The sequence below is a fragment of the Pseudorca crassidens genome, chromosome 1, assembly GCF_039906515.1.
Source record: "Pseudorca crassidens isolate mPseCra1 chromosome 1, mPseCra1.hap1, whole genome shotgun sequence".
Lineage (NCBI taxonomy): Eukaryota > Metazoa > Chordata > Mammalia > Artiodactyla > Delphinidae > Pseudorca > Pseudorca crassidens.
Window position 1 is genome coordinate 109,984,701 of NC_090296.1, and position 20,529 is coordinate 110,005,229.

Consider the following 20,529-nt stretch of genomic DNA (forward strand, 5'->3'; position numbering starts at 1 on the left):
GAAATCATAAAATTCCTAGAAGAAAACACAGGCAGTCACCTCTTTGATATTGACCTTAGCAACATTTTTTGAATATATCTCCTCAGGCAAAGGAAACAAAAGCAAAAATAAACAAATGGGACTACATCAAAGTAAAAAGTTTTTGCACAGCATATGAAACCACTGACAAAACAAAAAGGCAACCTACTGAATGGGAGAAGATATTTGCAAACAATATATCCAATAAGGGGTTGATAACCAAAATATATAAAGAACTCATACCATTCAATATCAGAAAAAACTAACAACCCAACTAAAAATAGACAGACGTCCTGAATAAACATTTTTCCAAAGAATACATACAGATGGCCAACAAGTACATAAAAAGATGCTCAACATCGCTAATCATCAAGGAAATGCAAATCAAAACCACAGTGCAATATCACCTCACACCTAGAATGGCTATTATCAAAAAGACGAGAAACAACTTGGAGAGTAGAGAGGATGTGGAGAAAAGGGAACCCTCGTGCACTGTCGGTGGGAATGTAAACTGGTGCAGCCACTATGGAAAATGATATGGAAATTCCTTAAAAAACTAAAAATAGAACTACCACATGATCCAGAAATTCCACTTATGGGCATTTATCCAAAGAAAATGAGAACACTAATTCAAAAAGATTAAAATCTTGCCATTTGAGGCAACATGAATGGACCTGACAGTATTATGTTAAGTGTAATAAGTCAGACAGAGAAAGACAAATGCTGTATGACCTCACAAGTGGAATCTAAAAAACAAAGCCAATAGCAAACAAAGCAAAACAAAACAGAAACAGACTCACAGGTACAGAGAACAAACTGGTGGTTGCCAGAGGAAAGGTGGGGGTGGAGGGAAGGATGCAATAGGTAAAGGGGATTAAGAGGTACAGACTTCCTGCTCTAAGACAAATAAGTCACAGGGATGTAATGAATGTACACATGGAAATCTAGTCAATAGTACTGTAACAACTTTATATGGTGATGGATGATCTTATTGCAGTGACCATTTCATAATGTATAGAAATACCTTGTACACCTGAAACTAATTTGTTAATTATGATTCAGTAGGGACAGAGAAAGAGAGAGAGAGGGACTCTGCTAGGAAGATGGAAGTCACACTTTTACAACCTAGTCATGGAAGCAACATCCCATCACCTTTGCCATATTTTACTGAATAGAAGCAAATCACAAGTACCACCTGCCCGTGAAGTGGGGAGGCTTATACAAGGGCATGAATACCAGGAGCAGATAACTGGGGGTGTTATCGTAGGGTCTGGCCACCACACTCAGGCAAATAAAACCAGGACTACAACCTATGATAAGCATTGCCTCTCCACCCTGCCCTTTCCTTAGCTAACCATATGTATGTACTTTGAACACACATATAGTATAACTTATTACGAGCAAGGCAATGTAAGGATCAGCCACGATTATAGTGAAAGGGTTCACAATCTACTAGGGGAGATGAATGAAAAAGCTACACAAAATATACAAGAAAATATTGATACCGAAAATTGTGGGGAGTGGGGGTCAGGGGGGTATTCAGGTCTAGAAACATAAAAAGTCCAATAAAATAAATTCTACTTTGGGGCTGCTATTGTTCACAAAGTATACAGATGATTTGAACTGGGTCTGGAAGAGTAGATAATAACCAAGATTTATATTGCTTTTTGCGTGTTTTACTATGTTAAGTGTTTTATATGAAATATTCTATTTAATTTTCATAGTAATCCCCTAAGGTTGGTTTTATTATCATCTCCACTTTAAAAATGAGGAAACTAAGGCCCATAGAGGTAAAGTGACTTGCCCAAGGTGGTGAATAGGGAACCAACCACATCTAACCCACAGCCCACTCTTATAAGCATTGCTTCCAATGGGACTGGCCAGTCTAGGCAAGTGGGGGAAAGTCATTTCCAGCAGTGCAAATGGCATTAGCAAAGAAGTAAAGACAGCTAGCCTTTTGGTTGGAGAAACTACAGTTCCCTCTGTCTAGAAAGTTCTTTCCTTAGCTCTTCATAGGGCTGGCTCATCAGTGCCTTTGGATCTTAGCTCAAATGTCATTTCCAGATAAAGTAGTTAGGAACTCCCTCCCCCCTCCCCTCTATCACCATCATTAGCTACTTTTGTCACTTCATCATGTTTGCTATTCTCATAAGTCAACATAAGCCATAATTATTTTGTCCATTCCTTTCTCTACTTGGTCACTGTCCCCCCTCCTGAATGTGAGCCCTATGAGGGAAAGGACCTTATTTGGCCATTACTTCTGTGTCCCCCACGTCTTCATAATGCCCAGTATAAAGTAGGTACCTGACCAAGTGTGAAATCATTACAGGAGAGGGGTAGGGAGGAAAGCTGAAGCTGGTTTTTGTGCGGTTAAGGAGTTTCGTTTTTATTCTGTAGATGATGATGGAGCCTGTGGAGGATTTTTGAGCAGGAGAGTGACATAATGACAGCAGAGTTTTGAGAAAATGACTGTGTGGACTGCATGCTTCTGGACAGTAATATTAAAGAACAGTTTGCTTTCAGAGTTCTTGTGACCCTTCCTATGCCCTCAACCTCTCTAGAACCTAAAGATTTTCAGCCGTCTATCCTTCTCCTGCCAAGGGGAAAACTCATTTCAAGGGAGATATAAAATACTTATTTCTGATCCTTCCAGGAAATCTTGCATTTTAAAGGAGAGCTGATACTTAACACTGGCCCCTAGGTTCCAGACCTGGTTTTGGATCTGGTGTGCTGTGTGATCTCAGGTAAACCCTTTATGTCTCTCAGCTTAAGTTTCTTCTGTGAAATGAGGAGGTTGGGCTAGATGCCAATCCTATGATCTCACTATGCTCATCTCTAATTAAAGGCTGGGGTGTTTTGATAGATAATCAAGGATAGAAAAAGACTCTTTTCTAACAGTAAGGAAAATTTTATATTTCCTAACCAGTGGTCAAGAAAAATTGTTGACTTACATTTACCTAGATTACAGGTGAGTTGGTTTGTTTTTCTTGATACCTTTATTCATGTTCTGCTTCCTCCTCCACAAAAGGTCCAGAAACATGCAGCCAACCTCTTGTGAGACACAGCCTCGGGCGATAGATGGGTCTCCATTGTTTCTGCATTTATAGCACACTGTCATGAACTATAAAATGAGCATGAGCCAGAGTCATCTTGGGGGTGGCCCAGACAGGACTGGCTAGTGAATGAAATATCACACGGCTTTCAAGGATGGGAAAGTAAGAAAGACTTGCAAATAAGTTAATGCCAGAAATCCTATTGCTGCTGCCCAATCCCAAATCCTGCCTCTCTTGCCTACCTCCCTGATCCTCCCGCCACTCATCCATCCTCGGGAACCTTCCCTGCCATGTGGCTTTGCAGCCTCCAACAAAAATGTATTTAGTAACTCCCGGAAAGATTTCCATCTAGTACTTTGCTACAGAATACAAATGGAGCATTCGAGCAGTGTTTCATGGTTAGGATGTACCACACACTGCCACATCTGTTTAAACTCCTGTTGAAACGTGTGCCTCCCCCTTTCCCTTTCTTTCAGCTTCCCCGCTGATCTCCCTGCCTCCTCATCCACACAAACACAAGCATTCTTCCTACTTCTGGAAGCTTAGATGATTTTCCCTCTAAAACTTCAGAGGAGGAGACTGCCTGGCAGTTTTTGAAAGTTTCCTTGAGTTCTATTAAATTGAAATAGCATTTTTAGAACTTGGAAAATAGTAGTGGAGCACGATGGTGGTCTTCTCAGAGCATGTCAGGATAATCAACCTTTTTAAAGACCTGCAGGCGTGAAGTGTGACAGTGCTCAAGAGCTCGGATCCGATGTGTCTGACTTGCTGGAGTCTCTGCTGAGGAGGATAATTTATCATATCTTAACCGTGGAACCAGTTGGATTAATTGTTTCCCATGCATGTATGTATTTAATCGTGCATATGTCCCTAAGTGTGATAGAATCACTTGATGGGCTATCCTTTCACTTCCTAAACTAATCAAAGCCTCTCTCTTATCCCAAATCTGCCCACCCTCTCTCCCCCAAAATCCTTAAGGAACAAAATTCCAATCTTTGTATTCAAAACACAAAAACAGAGAGCATATTTAAATGTCTTCTTCTAATACTGTTTCAGAACAAGAGAGACTTCATTAAGTAGGAATTAATCAAGTTTTGCTCATAACCGCAGTTATTCAGCAAAGACTAAAGGGCATATCCTATGCCATCCTGACAAGGAAGGTACTGCCATGCATAGGAACTGGTGGGGGTAGGGACTAGTAGTCACCCTGACAAAATGGAGACAGTACTAGAGCTCAGGTTGTGGCCACAGAGGTTTGTTTTATGAGAAGTTACTCAATGCATCTAAGCCACAGTTAACTCACACGTGGAACAGATGTGGTATTGCTCAGATGTCATATGAAGTAAATAAAACACTTCATTTGAAGTGCCTAGCTCAGGGGCTGGTTCATCCTAGGCGCTCCAAAAACAGCACAGGACTACTAAGGTAATGGTGAGGAAGACACAGTCAGAAGCAGTAGTCCCCAAGGGGGTGCCAAGGTTATCCTTTGGTAGTGTGCGAAGAAGATACAGTGATTTCTTTTGATATTTGTATTTTATCTAGAAAGGAAAGAAAATAGCTTCACAAACACTTAAAATACTGGTTGACCTGTGGCCTCTCTCGGTCTGCGTGTCAGTGCCACGTGACCTGGGAGGCAGGCGAGCCATCTTAAGCAACGGGAGAGCTCATCACAGCAAGGATGGGTGGGCAGTGGGGCCCTTGCGTTGGCCTTCACGTCTGTGTGTTGAGATGAATTACTGTGTGTGCAGTGAGGTGGGCTGTCAATATTATCGAGTTTTAACCAAACTAACCCCTGTAAACTAGACAAATGACTAAAAAGGATTCCTGCTCTACTTAAAAAAAAAAAGAGTATTAAAGATACGGTAAAAAATTGTGGTGGGGTCTGAGGTTTTTCTACTTGCAAGCTAATAAGCTAGTTTGCCACATTTAATGGAAACTGGCAGAAGACTCCTGGGTCAGAGACAAAATACTTGACTACTCACAGTACAACAGGCAGCATGAGCCACATGTCTGTCCTAGCTCCCCTTGCCCCAAGTCCCTCAGGGCCAACGTGGACAGCCTGGGTGTCACAGCTGAACAAAGTCTGACGAAGGAAGCCCAAATACTCTATAAAGGGACTGCTAGAAACCTGCCCACACTCTGCCCCAGAGAAAGACATTATCTTTATAGTATTAGACAGCAAACAAACCTGTTCTCTGCTCTAGAAGGAGCCACTATTTTTATGTTTCAAGGCTGTTTGCTATATAAACATCCTTGAAAAGATAGCCCAGAACGAAAGCTGCCAGAGCCTGTGCTCACAAGACAAACAGAAAAAAAAGGAGACCGATGAAGACCTGACTCAAAGAAGATAATATGTATTAATGAAGTACAAAGGAAAATAAGAAAATATCTCAGCTTAGACTCCTACCTCCAGAATGAGCAAGCCCTTTTATATGATATAAACAGTGATGAACTAATTAGATCAAACCAGAGGTCAGCTAAAAAAAATTAGAAGTGGGCTTCCCTGGTGGCGCAGTGGTTGAGAGTCCGCCTGCCGATGCAGGGGACGCGGGTTCGTGCCCCGGTCTGGGAGGATCCCACGTGCCGCGGAGCGGCTGGGCCCGTGGGCCATGGCCGCTGGGCCTGCGCGTCCGGAGCCTGTGCTCCGCAGCGGGAGAGGCCACAGCAGTAAGAGGCCCGCTTACCGCAAAAAAAAAAAAAAAACCCCCCCCCCCCAAAAATTAGAAGTGATAAAAGACTATCTGAAATACAGATTTATACGTACTCCCATGAAACATAAACCTTGATGCAATTACATAAATTGTACCTTGAAATATTAGCAAATCATAATAGCATGTTTATATAATTTATCAATAAATGTACACATAAGTAAAGAACTAAAATTTGGGATCTGTGCTCAACTCGTTTAACTTTGGGAGATATACATTCATATCCTTGTTCTAGACTAGAGTGGTATGATATGCTGGGAGTTGGAAGGATTCCAGAATGCAAAAGACTTTGGTATAATTTTCTTCTAAGTTCTTCTCTAGTCATAGCAAACGTAGAATCTTCCAAAGAGGTTCTTCTATACTAACAGCATCTATACGTGATATTTTTGTTGTTACAAAACACATTTTGGCTTTAAAAAGAGGGCAGAAGTCATTCCTAAATTCCTGATCACCTCTTGAATTAGGTAAGGGGATTTAAACTTCCTCCAAATCTCCAGAAGCCAGTTTCTCCAGGGAACAGAACTTCCCACTGGGCTGAATGAGACCTTCCACCTGCTGAAGGGAGCAGAGCCATGCCACGGTGGAGCAGGACCTGCGACAGCTAAAGTTGTGTGCCTCTTCCCAAATTCCCCCTACCTCAAACTCCTTGAATTACATCCCAGTTTCCATCCAGGCAAAATGAGAGGGAAGGGACTCAGGGTCAGGAGTGATGGGGCAAGGTTGTTAGTGAGGATGCAGCTCTGCTTTGCCTTCTGGAGAAAGGTTTTGCTGTTCACTGTTTTGCCTTGGATTTTCTATGTATTCAAGGCTGTTCCTCATCTTCCTTCTTGCTCTCCCAGGCTTTGCCATTAGTCCTGGCAATTCCTCAAGAGGGAGTTGAGAGCATTTGCTCTTGTTTAGACTCCTCTGGGAGTCTATTTTCACAATCGTTTGGTGCAGAGACTCTTAGGAAAGCATAGAGAGGTCACCCTTGGCTCATAAGCATGGTCAGGAAATGTCCCCTAGTGCTTGTCTAGCTGCTGAGGCAACTAACAGTTTCACCATCCTACATTCAAAAGGCTGGAGTAGAAATCCTTATTTTAGCCCCAGCAAGTGGGCATCTCACAGATTTTGAGGTCCAACAATGCTGTGTTTGAATACCGGCTCATCTCTTGCTAGCAGTGTTACCTTGGAGTAATCACATTTTCATTCCATGCCTCGGATTCCTCATCTGTTCACCTGGGTTGACACTCATATTCATCTTGTGAAAATTGTGAGGCAGGTGCATGGCATGTGGCAGGTGCTCAATAAACACTAGCTGTTCCTCCGTCTTTGGAGTAGCTAGGAAGATTAAATTAATAATAGATAGGAATGTTCTTTTTAAGATTTCAAGCTATTCTAATTATTATCTTATTTTATTTGGTGGTTGCTATTTCTTATGCCAAGTTTCCTCTGAGGCTTCCTGAGTCTAAAACCCTTTGTCCCAAAGGAAAGGATTGTTTCTTACTCTTCTGAGGTGGGGGATGGTGGAGGTGGAAGGAGTTAATTAGTAAATAGTCAAATATTGGCAGCTAAGACAGAAGACTGGTTCATTAATCTGGGTTTTGGAAAAGCTGAAGCCAAGAAGGGATTAAATGTGCAGGGATTTTATTAGAGGAAGTGCCTGTGAGAGAAAACGGGGCAAAGCTGGGAACTCTGAAAAAGCTGTCAGACCGCCAGGCAACTCTGATTCCTCAGTGGAAAGGGGGAGAGAAAGAGCATCCCAGACCACCATGCAGTCTAAGGAAGGGTCTGCAAGGTTGTTGGCGGGCCCTTGAACCCCAGTGGCCTGGCAGAGGAGTTCTGTGTCTCCCAGAAATGGGCTGGCCTTATGATCTCTGCCACCCTCAGTCTGTAGCTAAGAGAAACCCGCGGCCTCAGTGCAAATGCAGTGATGGATTTCAAAGCACAGCAGCTGCGCCCTTGCTTAAAGCACTCCTGTACTGGAGACCTGGTAGGTACATTCTCTTGGCTGTCCCAGGCCAGTCCCCTGCACGCCCTCCTGCCCTCCTTGGGACAGCTTCAGAGTTAGACACAGGAGGCAGTCTCTTTTCCTGAACGAATTGAAGGTGAACTAGGAATTCATGTTGTGCTAAAAAAAAATATCTCCCCACGTCCTGCCAGAGTGACTGAAATTCCACCATTGGAAATTGACTCCCAAAGGTCTCCAAAGTCTCCTTAAGAAAGGATTAATTTAATAGCTTCCAAGATAACATGCTTGTGCCACTGAGCACCAGATAAAGAAGTGAGAGTAGGGGGTGGCAGTGGTGGGGGTGGTATCGGAGGATGGGGGTGCCATCATTTTGAGAAATAGTCCTGGGTGAGCCCTGAAGAAATCTGCAAACTTCAACAGTTTTCCAAAGAACACCAGGGAAAACATTTGACCCAACCGAGCACTCGACTGATCTTCACCAAAAAGACAAGACTTTTGTGTTGGGGAATGAAGCATGCTCTTAAGACCTAGTACGATACCCAAGCGCTCTCTCCAGCGGCTCCCAGCGGCAGCTTCACGTTGGCAAACTTGATAAGTTGTCCCAAGGCTGTCCAAAGTTCCCAGAGCATGTGCGTGTCTTTCGGCTCATGGAGCACAGTGGCTGGCATATATCTGGGCCCAAAGCCTCGAGCTCCCCGGCCTCTTTGGTGGCCGAAGGATTGTGTTCCTCCTCTAAGCACAGCACAGTCAAGCTGGTACTAGAGCTCCTAGGTCTGGAGCTTGTATCAGTTGTTGGCTAGATCTGAATATCTGTTAGAGGGCAGACCTAAAAACACCCTGGGAACTTTCCCAGAGATACGTTTCTCATGGAGCCAAGAGGACAACATAAGTGATCCATCCTGAACTTATCAATAACTGTCACATTTCTGTCAGTGCATTGGAAGAACCATTTTGGGGGCTTGGTACCTTGAGTTCTCCATAGTAAGTCAGGATGCCAGCATGGGCTAGAGCCATGATTCTGAAATGAGACTGCACTTCAGAATAGCAGGAAGACTTTGAACAAAATACAGGTCTCCAGGCCTCATTGGAGAGTCCTATTAAGGAAGAGAGCCTGGGAATCTCTATTTTAAAAGCCTTCTAATCTCCCTCATTCATTCTGATGATCCACCATATGTATATCAGCTAAAAGCCGAGTCACTGAAGTGGCAGCAATAGCCACTGGATTTTGCTTAATCAGACTTTGTCTGAACTAAATCTTTTTTGGAACAAGCTGGGGTATAACCAATGAAATAACAGAAAATAACGCTACTTGACACACATCAGAACTGAATGGGTCCCTGGGGAACAGACTCTGAGATGGAGATTAGCACGCAGGGCTTTTAACAGGGAAAGCTCCTGGGGACAGCACCTGTGGGAGGGAGGGAAAGGAAACAGAATTGGGCAGAGGGAGACATTAGCTGTAATGAAGTCCCAGTGCAAGCCCTGAGGGACCCAGTGGGGAGCTCTGGAGCTGGGACGGTCTTCCCAGATTGTCCTGACTTGGGGCAGGGAGCTTGGCTTTCATACCCTTATGTCGATCAGTCATTGAATTGCATGTGGGTTGCCCACGGAAGGAGGTGTGACCTTTGATGGGACAGTTCTCCTCAGCCAATGCAATTCCCAGAAAGGGCTCGAGGGCTGCCTTCAGCAAGCATTCCCAGCACCCGGGGAACATTTTCTTTTTACTTCTGAAGAGGGATCTGGGAAGAAGGGCACACATCTACTACAATAGGGTTAAACTTCAGATGGGATTAATTTGTATTTAGGCTGGGATTAAACCCAGCATCCTCTGCCCTCAGCTCACTATCTAGGATGAGCCCCTGGATGCCAAAGAAGAGTCAGGAGCTAGTACCTTTCCCAGCGTGAGAGACTCTGAGTGATCAATTTATGGGAATAAAGTGAGACTGGATTGGACTGGGCATTTGACTCTTAGATCTGATAGAAGAGAAAGAAGGCTATCAGAAGTGAGAATACTTAGCTGGTTGGTGTGCTGTGCTAATAAGACTAAAGGTATATGCATAACACCCATGTGGGCCAATGAGATTCATTCTTTTGCTCATCATTAACTTGGGGTGAGCATGCATTAGCAGATAATTCAAGGTGAAAGATTATATCCATTCCCCGAATCGTGTCATGACAAAATAGTGCTCTACTATGACCACCCCCTCCCCCAATAAACACACCTTACCTCAACCCTACACTATCTCCAGAGAATTGAGCTCCCAACAGCATAAAGTCTCCAATTAATTATGAAAAGGTTTATTATGGCAGAAAATAATGTCACCAAGGCTGAATCCCAGATATTTGACTGTGCTGATTTTGATAGGCCCCTTCCAAGTTTCACAGTGGTTAGTTTCCCCTAATCCCTTAATAATTATTAGAGATGTCTAGGAAAATAAAAACCCCACCACATTCTTTTGATGAGAATGATTATTTGGTATTCCTATTTATTTATTCACTTGTAATGAGCAAGAGACACTTGGTGAGTCTGTTCTGTTCCTCTATCAGATTCCTTTATGCATAAATTATTTGAGGGTAAGATTTATGCTCAAAGAATAATGAGGTAAACAGGAGCAAACGGAATAATTTAAAAGCAATTCATAACAAGGAAGCAATCACATACATACTGAAAGCATGGAGAACCCCATCCTGTTGTTCTGTTCTGTTTGAAGTCAGGTCAAAGAAGAATTTCACCCCAGGGACCATTTCTCCAATGAAACCCCAAAATGCTTTCTCTTGTTTTAACTATGTCACAACTCAAGACCTGAGTGCTGAGAAACAGAAACCGTTGGTACCTTCATTAAGATTGTTTTGGCTTACTTTTATTTTCTAAATTAAATCATCATCGGTGCTTTTCCTAAAAGTTTCCTCCTCGAGAAAGAGTGCTCATCGAAACTATGTTTAGTTTGCCAAAGCTCTTAAAACAATATACAAAAACTTAAAAGAGAGCCAGGCTTGGAATGCAATTCATATGCAAAGACTCTGGATCAAGCCACAAGGCATTACTTAAAACTATGAACAAATAACTTTGTGACTAGAATTGTAAACAGAAATATAATTTGCTAATGGTTTGCTCCTGAAGTCAGAGGTCCCTCCTCTTACCTGGTTATTAATCTGGGACATCATGGAAATGAGATAGAAATAATACATCTGAACTTCATTTAGAAATTTGACAGGATTTCTTCTGCTGTCCGAATGGGTTTAATACAGAAATATGTTCTGGATAATCAATGGCAACCTGCAGGTATGTCTTTAAAACAATGTTGCAGTCCTCTATTTTTTTTCAATGACTGTATTACAACTAAAATGATTGATAAAATCTGTGAATAATAACCTAAGCTAGGAGGAATAGTTCTATAGCTTTAACTACCAATTAGAAACCTATATGCTCCAAATTTACATTATAGCCTGTTTTCTGAGCTCCATATCTATCCAGCTGACACTTCTACCTGATACACCAAACACTCAACATGGCTAAAGCCGAATTAATCACCTCTACTCTACCCTCCAACTGCTTCATCTCCTATAATTCCTAATAAATAGAAGCTTCATGTAGCATCTCAAGCTAGAATATTTCAGTTTATTATATTACGTCTAGAGTACAAAACATCCAGTTGTCAGCACCCCACTTCTATCCCCTTGAGCCTTATTTCAGGGCATACTGGCCTGACTTCTATCTGTCCCTCTTTACCTGAGGTCTTTCTCAGGCCTCCAGAGCCTACTCTGCTTGCATACATAGCAGGCCAAGCATGCTGAGAACTAACCACCCACTGTTCCTCAGCAATCCTTGACTGGATTATTGGCAGGAGGTGGTGTATACATACCCCAGCTCCCTTGCTTCCCAGGTGGGATGACTCTGGGGGTCATGTTTTATACTCTGAGAGTTCCCAGGTGGGATGAAGCTCCAGTTACCCACAACAGTAATGCTATTGGCTGCCTTTACTTCCCCTTCTGCCTTTCCCACTCCCCTACTCATACCTTCTGGGATCACTTCACAAATAAATTACTTGTACTCAAATCCTTGTCTTAGGGTCTGCTTCTGGGAGAACACAAAGACATCAACCAATTACTGCCAACTCAGCAGAAAATAATTATCGACTAAATCAGAATTTGAGGATATCAGGATTAAAAAGGTATCTCCTTAAAAAATATTTTTTAAAACTTGGCAATTTGACAGCACCTGCAGGCTGGGATGATATTGATAGGAACAGCCAAGTTAGACGGTCCACCTGCACTTGGCATCCAGATTGCTGGCTACTGAGGGTTGCTGTTCATTGATCTTAACAGCACCCACCTCTCTGGGCCTACTTTCTACCACCTGTCCTTCCCTCTTGATTCCCCCCAACACCTCCCTGTTTCACGTCCCTATGTCTCTGACTGTTCTATTTGCCATTGTCCTAGAAATTTCTATTTGTCCTTTAAAACACAATAAAGCTGCCCATTCTTCCAGGTATCCTCTTGCCTCATTCCCCTACACCAGTGTAGTCGTTCTCCACTCTGATTATTCCTAGTGCAGAATGACACAATTATCAATCAACTGAATATTTAATATTAAAATACAAGTGAGTTAAATTGGAGGGCATAGAAATCTACCCTGGCTCTCTCATGCACTCACAACCTGAGCATGATGGTTCTTAATAATGATTCATTTGTTTATTATCATTCCTTTGTTCCTTTGTTCCACAGCCAGTTGAGTTAGAATGCAATCTTTAAACAAGTGTCCAGAACTTAAATCCAGATAAAGTACCCTGAAAATGAGGGAATATTACTCAGTATTTTAAAACAATCTTTATAATAAAAGTAAAATGCTTATGCTATCACGTTAATTGAGAAGAATAGGATACAAAATTCAGTGTGCAGCGTAAATTCAAAAATTGTGAGTTTGGGCTTCCTTGGTGGCACAGTGGTTAAGAATCCACCTGCCAATGCAGGGGACACGGGTTTGAGCCCTGGTCCAGGAAGATCCCACATGCCGCAGAGCAACTAAGCTCGTGCACCACAACTACTGAGCCTGTGCTCTAGAGCCTGCAAGCCACAGCTACTGAGCCCTCGTGCCACAATTACTGAAGCCCGCACGCCTGGAGCCTGGGCTCCGCAACAGAAGCCGCCGCAATGAGAAACCCACGCACCGGAAAGAAGAGTAGCCCCTGCTCGCCGCAACTAGAGAAAGCCCACGTGCAGCAATGAAGACCCAATGCAGCCCAAAATAAAATAAATAAATGTATTAAAAAAAATAAATTGTGAGTTTGAAAAAAGTGGAAAGAAACCCATTAATGGTAATGGCAGTGGATGTCGGGGGTGGGACTCTGGTGATTATTTTTCAGCTGCTCTCAACTTTTTATGTTTTCCAAGTCTTCAATAATGAGCAGGTTTCAGAAAATAACAATGACACCTTTTTCACCTGTAAGGAATGATTTCCCATAGATCAATCACCATGGAAGAAATTTTATAAGTTATTAAAGAATTATCTACAGACCATGTCAAGAGACCATGAGGCTTTATGGGTGAATCCCTTCAAATGTTGAAAACTACATCACATCAGTCTGCTGCCACATAATTTGTTTCACAGCATAGGAAAAGCTGAAAAGCTACACAGTTTTGTTTTTTAAAGAAAGAAGTATGACCCTGAAACCCAATCTTATTACACACACACATACACACACACACACACACACACACACACCCTACCTATGGATCAATGACCCTAATCAATGTAGGCAGAAGAATACTAAATAAAATATTAGCCAATCAAATTCAACAGCATCTAAAAGAATTTTCCTCTGCAATCAGATAAACTATCCAGGAATGAATAAGTGATTTAATATTAGGAAAACTATCCCTATAATGAATAACATCAATAGAGCAAAGGAGAAAAATCATGTCAATGAATACCAAGCAGGCAATAGGTAAAAGTTTTAAAGTATTTTTCATAAAACTGGGGGTAGAAGGATCCTTAATATGATCATTGATCATCTCACTTAGCCATAAACAATTTTAGTTATGGGTAACGTGCTCTGTAATCATTCTGACCTAGGTTTAAATTCTGCCCATACATTTTCTGCCTATGAGATTTTCACTAAGTTACTTAATCTTTCTGCTTTGGTTCTGTCTATAATATTGGCATTATAATTTCTTACCACATAGAGTTAGTGTGAGCATAATTCAAGTGATGCATTTTAAGTGCTTAGTACAGTACCTGGAATTTAGTGATACTCAGTAAGTGCTATAATATCACATATTAAATGCTGTTTAATACCTTGTACATTGTATTTGTACATTGTTATTTACACATTGTACAAATGTATAAAAACATTTAACAAATTCTATGATGATGATAACAATAATAAACACTAGTAGTGATAAAAGTAAAACTGTTGTACTTCAGAATTTACTTGTAGAGATTCTTCTCCCCTATACCCCAAATACACATGCCTGAGGGTCTTCTCCCAGGTCATTCTAATGTATACCAAATGCTGTGAATCACTAAATTAGCGGCATTTCTAGTACAATTGTAAATAAGGGAATATAAAATATTACCAAACTGTTGACTACTGTTCTGAAAGATCCAGGCAATGCAACTGTCATGAAATAGAAGGGAGAGGTGTACCTATAGTTGATGAAGATAAATTTGTTATTTTCAGATGGCCTTTCATTAAACATAAAAACTTCAAGACAATCAAAACACTCTCTCATGATGAGCCCTCTTAGAATCAAGAGGAGGGGACTGCCCTGGTGGTGCAGTGGTTAAGAATCCACCTACCAATGCAGGGGACATGGGTTTGATCCCTGGTCCAGGAAGATCCCACATGCCGCGGAGCAACTAAGCTCGTGCACCACAACTACTGAGCCTGTGCTCTAGAGCCTGCAAGCCACAGCTACTGAGCCCTCGTGCCACAGCTACTGAAGCCCGTGTGCTGCAACTACTGGAGCCCATGCGCTGCAACTACTGGAGCCCGGGCACCTAGAGCCCCGTGCTCCACAACAAGAGAAGTCACCACAATGAGAAGCCTGCACACTGCAATGAAGAGTAGCCTCCTCTCGCCGCAACTAGAGAAAGCCTGTGCACAGCAACGAAGACACGATGCAGCCAAAAAAAACAAAACAAAACAAAAGAATCAAGAGGAGGGTTCATGACAGTGGTCAGATACAAGATCAATATACAGTAAGTTCACTACATACGAACATTCAAGTTGCGAGCTTTCAAAGATGTGAACATGCATCTGGTTCCAGCAAGGAACCAGAACCTGTGCCATCAACGTCAGGCATGAGTGAAATTGCAGCTTGCCCTCCATCTCCTGTTGCTGACGATCCTTCAGCTCTACCATCTCCCACCTCCTCTCCCTCCTCCAGTCAGTAACTCTTCTAGCCTGTTTACTCAGTGCCAGCCCCTGTATGCCAGCTGTTGTACTGTACACTACCGTACTTTTCAAGGTACTGTACTGTAAGATTAAAAATATTTTCCTTATTTTTTTGTGTTTGTTGTTTTATGTATTATTTGTGTGAGAAGTATTATAAACCTATCACAGTACAGTACTATATAGCCAATTGTGTTAGTTGGGTACCTAGGCTAACTTTATTGGACTTAGGAACAAACTGGACTTACGAACGTGCTCTTGGAATGGAACTCGTTCATATGTAGGAGACTTACTGTATTTAAAAAAACAAAAAGCTTGGGCTTCCCTGGTGACACAGCGGTTGAGAGTCTGCCTGCCGATGCAGGGGACGCGGATTCATGCCCCGGTCCGGGAAGATCCCACATGCCGCGGAGCAGCTGGGCCCGTGAGCCATGGCCGCTGAGCCTGCGTGTCCGGAGCCTGTGCTCCGCAACGGGAGAGGCCACAACAGTGAGAGGCCCACGTACCGCAAAAAACAAAACAAAACAAAACAAAGAGCTTTTCAACAACATACATTTAGAGCAAATAGCCATGTAATAGAAAAAATATCCATACATAATAATGCTAAACACATAAAATACCTAGAAACAACTTTGTAAGAAATGTGATACATATGAAGGAAAGTATAGTACTTTACCAGGTGGTACAAAAGAAGAGTTGAATAAACATACAGATGTTCAATACTTCTAGAAGACTGGGCTGAATATTGGAATTTGGGAAGCACTCATAGGCTTAATGCAATCCCAATAAAAATACTAATAAATTTTTAAAAAATAAATAACTTGGATTCTATTTGAAGACTAACTATGAGAAAATAAACAGCCTGGAGCTTGACATACAGCGGGTACTTAATAAATGCTAGCTCACTTCCTCTTGCTTCTTAGCAAAGTTCTGATGCCTCAGACCATGGTGAGCTCCTCCTTTAATTCTTACAATTACCATTCATTTGGCACTTACTGTACAATTTTTGGAAGCTCTACTTTACATTGAATTTTTAGTTAACTTACATCATTGGGTCATTAATTATTCTCTCCAAAATAGACTGTAAACTCCTTGAAGTCAAGGACTAGGCTTATATATATTTGAACCAAATATGTAATGTGCACTAGTCATCTACAGAGAACTGGGGGTGATACAGAAATAGACTACAGAACTGTTATTAGCTCATCACTATAGAATAAAATAAAATACTGTTAATCACAGTTGAGGAAGTCAAACTTTGGAGCCACCTAAGCAATCTGAATGCCAACCACAGTCCTGACTGGAGTGAGTCTTCTCTTAGCTAGCGCAATTACTGCTGAATATCATGTTGGCTGAGGGGTCACTTCATTCCTAAAATATGCTGGAGCTGATAAGAAGCGGCAGAGATCAATTCAAGAGTGCAATGAGGATTCTTGCAAAATAAGGGTGATTAATTAGAAGAAATATGTGTCTACTTAATAGCAGTCAATGGCCTAGGAGGCCAAAGGAATGAATGAACTCCCCAGTTCCCAACGCTTCAAAGCAAAATATCTCAGAATCATGCTCTGAGTAGGCCTGGCAGATTCTTAAAGTAGAGTGGTTGCAAAATACTCGCTTGATATTTTAAGCATATTTTGTATGCTTCAATTTCTAAAAATTTGTAAAAGTTGAGGAGAAGATACTGCTAGTCAGGAAGTAAACATGGAGAACGTAAGTATTAAATTGGTATGTGTGCAGTTTCCAAGAACTATGAGTAAGCAAACTGCTTCTTGACTTCACCTTATGGATGTCACTTTACCTAAATATATGCAGGGGATATTAATACTATACTTGTGTTTACCTTAACAACCACCAGGCCTGTGTGAAAATCAGCTTCACAGCCAAATAAAGTGACAAAAATGACAACTCCAAGAACACAGAAACCACTTTGCAAGTTTTGCTGGCATATTCTGTGTAATCTCCAGAAAAGAAGTCTTATACATTTGTACACTGGCTGCCTACCCTACCTATTTCTCAAGGCCCCATTTAACACTCTGGGGAGGGATCTTACTAAAATGCCAACACTCAAGTCAGATAAATGCCTCTAGCCTTCAAAATTTGTCCAGTGTTCCAGCTATTACTAAGAAGTGGGTAAGTCTCACCCATAACTCAGAGCTCCAAATTTCTGAGCAGAACTATGATGTTTCAGAGCACCTATTCACACACTCCCCAAATGAAGAGAAGGATTGTGCGAGCCTCCAAATGAAGTCAGCTTCAACACGACTGAGTTCACTGTGGCAAATGATCAGCTGCTGATGATAATAAGTAAGGTAGGCCTGCCATCTCTGCATCACCCCCGGGTCCTCATGTAATTTGGAGGGCTACAACAAATGTAAAGACACTGAAGATACGGCCTGCACTTTACCATAATTTAAAATACATTTGAGAAGAAAATTCGTAAACAAAGCACAAGAATTAAATGGTAATTAAAGGTAACAAGAAAAACTGTTGAAGTTACATAATACTTATTTGATGATAGGAAGTTTCCAGATATGTGCTGCAGACAGTAACTCTAAAGGGAATTCAGAGGACACAGACTGCACTGTGGACAGGGGTCATTAGAAGAGGCTTTAGGAAGAGCTCGATCTTTAATTGGGAGGTCACTTAGCTTATCAATTAGGGCAAAGGGTTCTGGAGCAACACACTGTGCTTTCCAATCCTGCTTCAACTCAGAGGAACTGTGTGTCCTTAACACTATTATTTGATCCTTCTAAGCTTCAGTTTTCTCACCTGTAAAATGGGAAGAGTAATAAGATCCACCTTAAAGGGTTGAGTCAGATAATGAATGTGAAGCAGCGTCTGCTATATGGTAAGGGCTCAATCAAACATCAGCACACAAACAAACAAGACAACTTGACCTTGAAAGATAGATTGTTTGTGCTGGAGAAGGTGTGGAGAAAAGAGAACCCTTCTACACTGCTGGTGGGAATGTAAATTGGTGCAGTCATTATGGAGAACCGTATAGAGGTTCCTTAAAAAACTAAAAATAAAGTTACCATATGATCCTGGGCATATGTCTGGAGAAAACTCTAATTTGAAAACATACGTGCACCCCAGTGTTCACTGCTGCACTACTTACAATAGCCAAGACATGGAAGCAACCTAAGTGTCCATCGACAAAGGAATAAAGAAGACATGGTATCAATATATATACACACTGGAATATTACTCAGCCATAAAAAAGAATGAAAAAACGCCATTTGCAGCAACATGGGTGGACCTAATGATTATCATATTAATTGAAGTAAGTCAGACAAAGACAAATATCATATGATATCACTTATATGTGAAATCCAAAAAAAATGATATAAATGAACTTATTTACAAAATAAAAATAGACTCACAGACATAGAAAACAAACTTACGGTTACCAAAGGGGATAGCTGGAGGTTGGGGGGATAAATTAAGCGTTTGGAATTAACAGATATACACTACTATATATAAAATAGATAACCAGCAAGGACCTGCTGTATAGAACAGGGAACTATATTCAATATCTTGTAATAACCTATAATGAAAAGGAATCTAAATAAGAATAGATATATCTTAAAAAAATAAAATAGATAAACTACAAAGACCCACTGTATAGCACAACTATACTCAATATCTTGTAATAAACTATAATGGAAAAGAATCTGAAAAAGAATAGATATATATAACTGAATCACTTTGTTGTACACCTGAAACTAATACAACATTGTAAATTAACTATACTTCAATTTTAAAAGTTAAAAGAAAAAGATAGATTGTTTGGAAGTGGACTAAAGAGGGATATTATAGATCAGATGATGCTTGGCGGGAAACAGCTTAAGTAAGTCTCTGATTCCTTACATTACTCACCTAAGGTCCTGGTTATTTATTATAAACCACCAGGATTTGGGGGAATTTGGGAGAATATCCACTGGGCCTTTGCCTTAGAATCTGATGGGGAGGAAACCACATCTTCGCTTCCTGATTTTCCACTGAACACATTTTGGGCCTAGCACACCACCATCAGAATAACATTCCAAAAACTCAGAAAGCCCAAGCTGAAAGAGCAAAATAACTGCCTGACCCAGGAGAAGGGGTGAATTTTCATAAAGCCAGGCTTAAGAGTCACTCTGACACTCAAAAGAGTTGTGTCTGTAACACACCATTAAGAAAAAGCTTTTCAATTAAGTGAAAACTTGAGCCAATCTAAATGTTTGGAATGGTGTAGACAGCTCACCCCCTTCCCACCCCTCCCCTGCACTCGCATTACCCCTTTCCCCCATTATTTTCATATTATTTCATTTTCATATTGTTCAGCAAATAATGGGCTGAAATTTTGGCTCCATTGATCAGATGTTTAGCATTCTATAGCCAGAGCCAATGAATAGAAAACAACTCACTCAAGAACCATTCTAGCCAAAGAAAGGGCAATAAATGGGCCATTTCACTATCATCCATAACGACTCCCAAATCCCACATTTCTACATATGATCTGGCAATTACGGCTATGGATTGAGGATTTCAAAGCAATTTCTGCCATTCCAGGTGTAAGCACAGTTGTTTAATTGGTGTTTGTAGCTTAGGAGGAGGGAGTTTATTGGACTCTTTCTCTATGGCCTCCCAAAATCCAGCTGCAAAATCTAAACTCCCTTGCAAAACAACTTCACACCTAAGCAGAAAGATTCAGGGAAATATTTAGAGGAGCAAAAAGAGACCTCACTATTGAAGAGCAGCTTTCAGGGGAGGGAGGAAAAGCCAGCCACGATGTCCTTCAGCTCCATGTTTCTGGAGGACACATTGGCCGTAGCACCAGACTGCCAGGTTGGCAGAAGCTCCTGGTGAGTGCTGCATCTTGCCTTCGGGGGGAGACCTGTGACACCTTTTCTTCTCTCACACCACGGCGTGGGAGGCATGGCAGAGAATCTACAGCCAACATAAAAGTCAACTTTTACAATCACTTCTGTGCCGAATGGCCCACTTTCCCCCTTGCGCTTGGAGACTTCATCCTATTACGGAGAGGCAGCAAAAGAGGCCCATTCTTTTCAGCAACCAGACACATCTTCAGGCAATCACTGTGAGAGAAGAGGGGCTCGCAGACCAGCTTGCAACTCCCCAGCAGCCACTATCACAGGTTCTTACAGGTCACCTTCAAGCAGAATGCTAGGGATAAATGCCTCTCATTTTAATCATGGAGTACAATTTTTAATACAAAGAAAATGCATTGATACAACATTACCACACTCCTAATAATGCATTTTTATTTCACAAAGCAACAGCTAGACTACGGCTAGGCCAACTCTAATTTCTTCAATCACAGTCCGTTGAGTCCCTCATCATATCTCGCTTGGATGACCGTAGCCCTTTCCCACCTGTCTTACTGTTTACCAGCCTCTTGT